We start from the raw sequence: 8,876 nt of genomic DNA on the forward strand, positions 1-8,876 counted from the left end.
ACAGTATTTCTCTATCTAATACTACAGTATGTCTATATCTAACAGTATGTCTATATTTAACACTACAGTTTGTCTATATCTAACAGTATGTCTATATCTAACAGTATGTCTATATCTAACAGTATGTCTATATCTAAATGTATGTCTATATCTCACACTACAGTATTTTTATATCTAACAGTATGTCTATATCTCTAACAGTATGTCTATACTACATATATCTAACAGTATGTCTATCTAACACTACAGTATGTCTATATCTAACAGTATGTCTATATCTAACACTAGAGTATGTCTATATCTAACAGTATGTCTATATCTAACACTACAGTATGTCTATATCTAACAGTATGTCTATATCTAACACTACATTATGTCTATATCTATATCACTAGTATGTCTATATCTAAGTATGTTTATATCTAACAGTATGTCTATATCTAACACTACAGTTTGTCTATATCTAACAGTATGTCTATATCTAACAGTATGTCTATATATCTATATCTAACAGTATATCTATATCTAAGAGTATGTTTATATGTAACACTACAGTATGTCTATATCTAACAGTATGTCTATATTTAACACTACAGTATGTCTATATCTAACAGTATGTCTATATCTAACAGTATGTTTATATATAACAGTATGTCTATATACAGTATGTCTATATCTAACACTACAGTATGTCTATATCTCTATGTCTATATCTAACAGTATGTCTATATCTAACAGTATGTCTATATCTAACAGTATGTCTATATCTAACAGTATGTCTATATCTAACAGTATGTCTATATCTAACAGTATGTCTATATCTACAGTATGCTATATCTAACAGTATGTCTATATCTCACACTAGAGTATGTCTATATCTAACAGTATGTCTATATCTAACATTATGTCTATATCTGACACTATGTCTATATCTAACACTACAGTATATCTATATCTAACAGTATTTCTCTATCTAATACTACAATATGTCTATATCTAACAGTGTGTCTATATCTAACACTACAGTATGTCTATATCTAACAGTATGTCTATATCTAACACTACAGTATGTCTATATCTAACAGTATGTCTATATATAACACTACAGTATGTCTATATCTAAGAGTATGTCTATATCTAACACTACAGTATGTCTATATCTAACAGTATGTCTATATCTAACACTACAGTATGTCTATATCTAACAGTATGTCTATATATAATACTACAGTATGTCTATATCTAACAGTATGTCTATATCTAACAGTATGTCTATATCTAACACTACAGTATGTCTATATCTAACACTATGTCTATATCTAACACTATGTCTATATCTAACACTACAGTATGTCTATATCTAACAGTATGTCTATATCTAACACTACAGTATGTCTATATCTAACAGTATGGCTATATCTAACAGTGTGTCTATATCTAACACTACAGTATGTCTATATCTAACACTACAGGATGTCTATATCCAAGGGTATGACTAAATCTAACACTACAGCATGTCTATATATAACACTACAGTATGTCTATATCTAACAGTATGTCTATATCTACTACAGTATGTCTATACTACAGTATGTCTATATCTAACAGTATGTCTATATCTAACACTAGAGTATGTCTATATCTAACAGTATGTCTATATCTAACATTATGTCTATATCTGACACTATGTCTATATCTAACACTACAGTATGTCTATATCTAACAGTATGTCTATATCTAACACGAGAGTATGTCTATATCTAACAGTATGTCTATATCTAACACTAGAGTATGTCTCTATCTAACACTGCAGTATGTCTATATCTAATAATATGTGTTTATATAACACTACAGTTTGTCTATATCTAACACTATGTCTAAATCGAACACTACACTATGTTTATATCTAACAGTATGTCCATATCTAACACTACACTATGTCTATATACAACAGTATGTCTAAATCTTACAGTATATCTATATCTAACAGTATGTCTATATCTAACAGTATGTCTATACAGTATGTCTATATCTAACACTACAGTATGTCTATATCTAACAGTATGGCTATATCTAACAGTGTGTCTATATCTAACACTACAGTATGTCTATATCTAACAATATGTCTATATCTAAGACTACAGTATATCTATATCTAACAGTATTTCTCTATCTAATACTACAATATGTCTATATCTAAGAGTGTGTCTATATCTAACAGTGTGTCTATATCTAACACTACAGTATGTCTATATCTAACAGTATGTCTATATCTAACACTATAGTATGTCTATATCTAACAGTATGTCTATATCTAACACTAGAGTATGTCTATATCTAACAGTATGTCTATATACAGAATGTCTATATTTAATAGTATGTCTATATCTAACAGTATGTCTATATGTACAGTATGTCTATATCTAACAGTATGTCTATATATAACACTACAGTATTTCTATATCTAAATGTATGTCTATATGTCACACTACAGTATGTCTATATCTAAGAGTATGTCTATATCTCACACTACATTATGTCTATATCTAACAGTATGTCTATATCTAACACTACAGTATGTCTATATCTAACAGTATGTCTATAGCTAACACTAGAGTATGTCTATATCTAACAGTATGTCTCTATCTAACACTGCAGTATGTTTATATCTAACAGTATGTCTATATCTAACACAGTATGTCTATATCTAACAGTATGTCTATAGCTAAAACTACAGTATGTCTATATCTAACAGTATGGCTATATCTAACAGTGTGTCAGTAGTATGTCTATATCTAACACTATGTCTATATAACACTACAGTATGTCTATATCTAACACTACGGTATGTCTATATCTAACACTACAGAATGTCTATATCTAACACTACACTATGTTTATATCTACAGTATGTCTATATCTAACAGTATGTCTATATCTAACACTATGTCTATATCTAACAGTATGTCTATATCTAACACTACAGTATGTCTATATCTAACACTACATTATGTCTATATATAACACTATGTCTATATCTAACAGTATGTCTATATCTAACAGTATGTCTATATCTAACAGTATGTCTATATCTCTATGTCTATATCTAACAGTATGTCTATATCTAACACTACAGAATGTCTATATCTAACATGTATGTCTATATCTAATACTACAGTATGTCTAACAGTATGTCTATATCTAACAGTATGGCTATATCTAACAGTGTGTCTATATCTAACACTACAGTATGTCTATATCTAACAGTATGTCTATATCTAACACTACAGTATGTCTATATCTAACAGTATGTCTATATCTAACACTACAGTATGTCTATATATAACAGTATGTCTATATCTAACACTACAGTATGTCTATATCTAACAGTATGTCTATATCTAACAGTATGTCTATATCTAAGAGTATGTTTATATCTAACACTACAGTATGTCTATATCTAACAATATGTCTATATCTCTATATCTACACTACAGTATGTCTATATCTAACAGTATGTCTATATCTAACACTACAGTATGTCTATATATCTAACAACAGTATGTCTATATCTAGTATGTCTATATATGTCTATATCTATATCTAACAGTATGTCCATATCTAACACTACAGTATGTCTATATATAACACTATGTCTATATCTAACACTATGTCTATATCTAACACTACAGTATATCTATATCTAACAGTATTTCTCTATCTAATACTACAGTATGTCTATATCTAACAGTATGTCTATATCTAACACTACAGTATGTCTATATCTAACAGTATGTCTATATCTAACACTACAGTATGTCTATATCTAACACTATGTCTATATCTAACACTACAGTATGTCTATATCTACAGTATGTCTATATCTACAGTATGTCTATATCTACAGTATGTCTATATCTAACAGTATGTCTATATCTAACACTACAGAATGTCTATATCTAAATGTATGTCTATATCTAATACTACAGTATGTCTATATCTAACCGTATGTCTATATCTAACACTACAGTATGTCTATATCTAACAGTATGTCTATATCTAACACTAGAGTATGTCTATATCTAACAGTATGTCTATATCTAACAGTATGTCTATATCTAACAGTATGTCTATATCTAACAGTATGTCTATATCTAACAATATGTCTATATCTAAGACTATGTTTATATCTAACACTACAGTATGTCTATATCTAACACTACATTATGTCTATATATAACACTATGTCTATATCTAACACTATGTCTATATCTAACACTACAGTATATCTATATCTAACAGTATGTCTATATCTAATATTATGTCTATATTTAACAGTATCTCTATATCTAACACTACAGTATGTCTATATCTAACAGTATGTCTATATCTAACACTACAGTATGTCTATATCTAACACTATGTCTATATCTAACACTACAGTATGTCTATATCTAACAGTATGTCTATATCTAACACTACAGTATGTCTATATCTAACAGTATGTCTATATCTAACACTACAGTATGTCTATATCTAACAATATGTTTATATATAACACTACAGTATTTCTATATCTCACAGTATGTCTATATCTCAGAGTATGTTTATATCTAACATTACATTATGTCTATATCTAACACTACAGTATGTCTATATCTAACAGTATGTCTATACATCTATGTCTATATCTAACAGTATGTCTATATCTAACAGTATGTCTATATCTAACAGTATGTCTATATATGTCTATACACTACAGTATGTCTATATCTAATGTCTATATCTAACAGTATGTCTCTATCTAACAGTATGTCTATATCTAACACTACAGTTTGTCTATATCTAACAGTATGTCTATATCTAATGTCTATATACAGTATGTCTATATATCTAACAGTATGTCTATATCTATGTCTATATCTAACACAGTATGTCTATATCTAACAGTATGTCTATATCTAACACTACTATATGTCTATATCTAACACTACAGTATGTCTATATCTAACAGTAGTATATCTAACACTACAGTATGTCTATATCTACAGTATGTCTATATCTACACAGTATATCTACAGTATGTCTATAGTATGTCTATATCTAACAGTATGTCTATATCTATACTACAGTATGTCTATATCTAACACTACAGCATGTCTATATATAACACTACAGTATGTCTATATCTAACAGTATGTCTATATCTAACACTACAGTATGTGTATATCTAAAACTATGTCTATATATAATACTACACTATGTTTGTATCTAAAGTATGTCTATATCTAACACTATGTCTATATCTAACAGTATGTCTATATCTATACTACAGTATGTCTATATCTAACAGTATGTCTATATACTACAGTACACTAACAGTATGTCTATATCTAACAACAGTATGTCTATATCTAACACTACATATCTACACTACAGTATGTCTATATCTAACAGTATGTCTATATCTCACACTACATTATGTCTATATCTAACAGTATGTAAAACTATATTTATATTTAACAGTATGTCTATATCTAACAGTATGTCTATATCTAAAAGTATGTTTATATGTAACAGTATGTCTATATCTAACAGTATGTCTATATCTACTACAGTATGTCTATATCTATACAGTATGTCTATATCTAACATGTCTATATATAATACTACAGTACACTATATCTAACAGTATGTCTATATCTAACAGTATGCTATAAATATGCCACCGTATCTATACTACACACTACAGTATGTCTATATCTAACAGTATGTCTATATCTAACACATATATCAGTATGTCTATATCTAACAGTATGTCTATATCTAACACTACAGTATGTTTTAGCATTGACAAGGGCCAAGTGGTATTCAAAAACTGAGTGTCTCCATGACATCTTGGAACACCAGATAATCATCTAGCTCGGATAAAATTCACTGCCAAAATCTTTGAAAAAAAAGAAATACTGGTTAATCATGTTTTACTATTACAGTCACTTAGATTGCCAATTAATGATAAATGTATTGACCCGCCACGTTTATATTGGATTCCAAATCATCCCTAGAATCCATATAAACAGCGTGTTATTGCTGGCTCTTCTGGTTGCTCATACAAATCTTTGTTCAAACTTCTTTCTACTATTATCCGTTTTTCAAACGAGAGTAACTGATTGGTAGGCTTACCGTTTATCCAAGGAGTGGAATTAATGATATGTGGGTTTCAAAAAATCCCAAAGAACATTTTATCGTTCTTCAACGCCCCTTCTAAAAGCATTCTTCTATAAGAACTTCTGCTTTTTCCACTCTGTATACCACCATACCAGATTCTAAAAAAATGCCTTTGTCCTCTTGTTATGAGAGTCTTCTCTGCCAAGAAACGTGAATGGCGATGCAAATACATGGTTGTGAACATACTGGAACTAACTGTGTCCCTCTGTTATTTGATGGTCATTGTTTTCATACGAGACAGAATATATGGAAGAGCGTTATGAAACAGGTAAAAAAACAATGACTTTAAACACCTAGGTATATTGACCAGGTGCATCGTATAAATCCACCAGAAATGGAAATCAAAGACAAGGCTGCCTTATCTCGATTTTTCCTACAACGAAACCAGTATAGGCAGTTTTCTATCAAGTTGTATCAGAAGCGTGATGAGTTCAATTTTCCTTTTGTGAATCTTATATGTTTGGATAGCAACATCCCTGCATTCCCAACCCATGGAGTTTGCGTGTTACAGTTGATTCGGTATTCTAGGGCCTGTTCCCACTTTCGTACAAGGTGACGACAACTGACGGACAAGCACAAAGTTTCGAAAGATGAGGGTTGATGGAAATGATAGGAAAGTTTTACTGTCGTCATAGTGATGTCATTAATAAATTCTTTATATTATAATATGACGCTTATACACTTATAGAACGCGCTGGTTTTCGTGCTAGTTCTGTCGTTTTATATCTTGTTCTAATTTGCTTTCTTTACTTTGATTGACCAATGTTTCAACGACAAGTGTCATTGACGAAGTAGAAAACGCTTACTCTTCCGGGACACCAGGCCTTATTCTCTTTTACTTTATATGTATTGCTTTTGTTCAGATTTTGCCGTGTTAAGTTTTGATTATAATGTTATTGAAATGTTGGTGTTTTCTTGTTCTTTCTTATCTGCTCTCGAGGTCGTCCTGATCAAGCAGTTGGACCACAAACAATATCATGACAAAAAGTTACAACATAAGGGCATGGTGTATCAGAGAAGAGTGGGGTTTCTTCAGCCTTAAGGTAATAAGACCTTACAGCCTTAATTCAGTGGTAAAATGGCATAATGATGTGAAAAGGATCAGCGAATGTGCGTATTAATGCAAGAAAACAATATTACGTTCAATAATCGCCTTCATGGTATCATTGGGAAGTGGGGTGTTTATGTCCTCTTTAGTCTGCCTTGTGGTTCCGATGTTATATACCTTATTCTCATTTGAGGACATGACATTACTTACCATAACTGGCCAGGATTTACATTGCAGGTGTCGTCGACGAAGCAGAAGACGCTTACAATTGCGGAATACCTGGTCTTATTCTCCTTGTATTTTTTCACGGGGTTTCCGTGTAAATCTTTCTCTTGTTCTCGTTTTACTTTTTAATTTTGTTTTTAGGATGATAATTTTGTTTCCATGGCGATGCTTTCTTGTTCTGTCTGACCAATAACAAGTTCATATTCTGTTAATGAGGATGTGATCTCGTGAAGATTGGTGAAATGATCATGACTTTGTAAAAAATATAACGATATTTCAACAATTGAAAACTTAATTAATACAGACTAGTGTATCTGTCAGTGCGTTGTTTCAAACGTCTTACTTAGGACATTAATTTTGATATTTTAACGTGCCTCTGTTATTCAATAAATCAATTCCTAAATTAAATTGGGGCAAGATGATTACTTCGGGGGCAACCGTTTGAATAAGCTTTATTTCTCTCGGGGCTGAATTTTGTTTCCATCATAGATTTTGTTATTTCTTTCAGTTTTACTTTCAGATTTCTTTATCAAAATATAACTTTAATAAAAATGTACCCAGCATGAAAAGAGACGACTGCCCACTTGACTTTTAGCTTTGATAAAAGTGTGCCACACTTAATCGTGTTTTTTTAACTCTCCAGATTCAAAATTCAAGCTCTGTCTCAATTTCACAACTTTTGGCCAAACTCACGACACATGAATGCTGATTTTGTAGAAAAACATGTAATGCATCTCCCACACTGTGATTGTCCTACACAGACCAGGAAGTTCACTTGACATCGCTCGGATTTCAGTATTATGTCCAGGCGTTACACTACTCTCGCAAATATGTCGTAATAAGTCGCACGCTCTGTAAACTGAAACACGTATCACTGTAGTTGCCACGCTATTGTGACAACACCTGTTCAAGATTAATCCAGCCTTCAATCGGCAATGTGATGTTATTTTTGGACTCTTCTTTGACGACGATTGACCTGTCACGTTTTCTTGTTTGTTATTCTGTATCATTTCTCAATACTGCTCAAAGTTTCTTTTAATTACCTTAGGATTGTTTAGTGACGTATGAGAACGCATCAGGTAGCGAGAGATGATTATACAGGCAGTCTTTCAGTTTTTATAATATGCAGTAATTTTACATATCACTGTGTAAAATGCACTAGAGCATTCTTTTTTAGCTGCGCCAGTAAAAAATCAATTTTGCTGTCAGAATATGGACAATGAAGTTACGCCATAAAATAAAAATGAGACAACTAAATGCTGTCGTTTGATGTTCGCCTCGGAGGTGGACTTCTTTCTCTGTTATGTGATTTAAAAAGCGTCTTGAAACTGTTTTCATTTCATTTGACATTTTTTGGAATTTGTCACGAAGTTTC

This window comes from Ylistrum balloti, unplaced genomic scaffold, assembly GCF_031769215.1.
Source record: "Ylistrum balloti isolate Yb309-2 unplaced genomic scaffold, AGI_CSIRO_Ybal_v1 Utg370030, whole genome shotgun sequence".
Taxonomy (NCBI): Eukaryota; Metazoa; Mollusca; class Bivalvia; order Pectinida; family Pectinidae; genus Ylistrum; species Ylistrum balloti.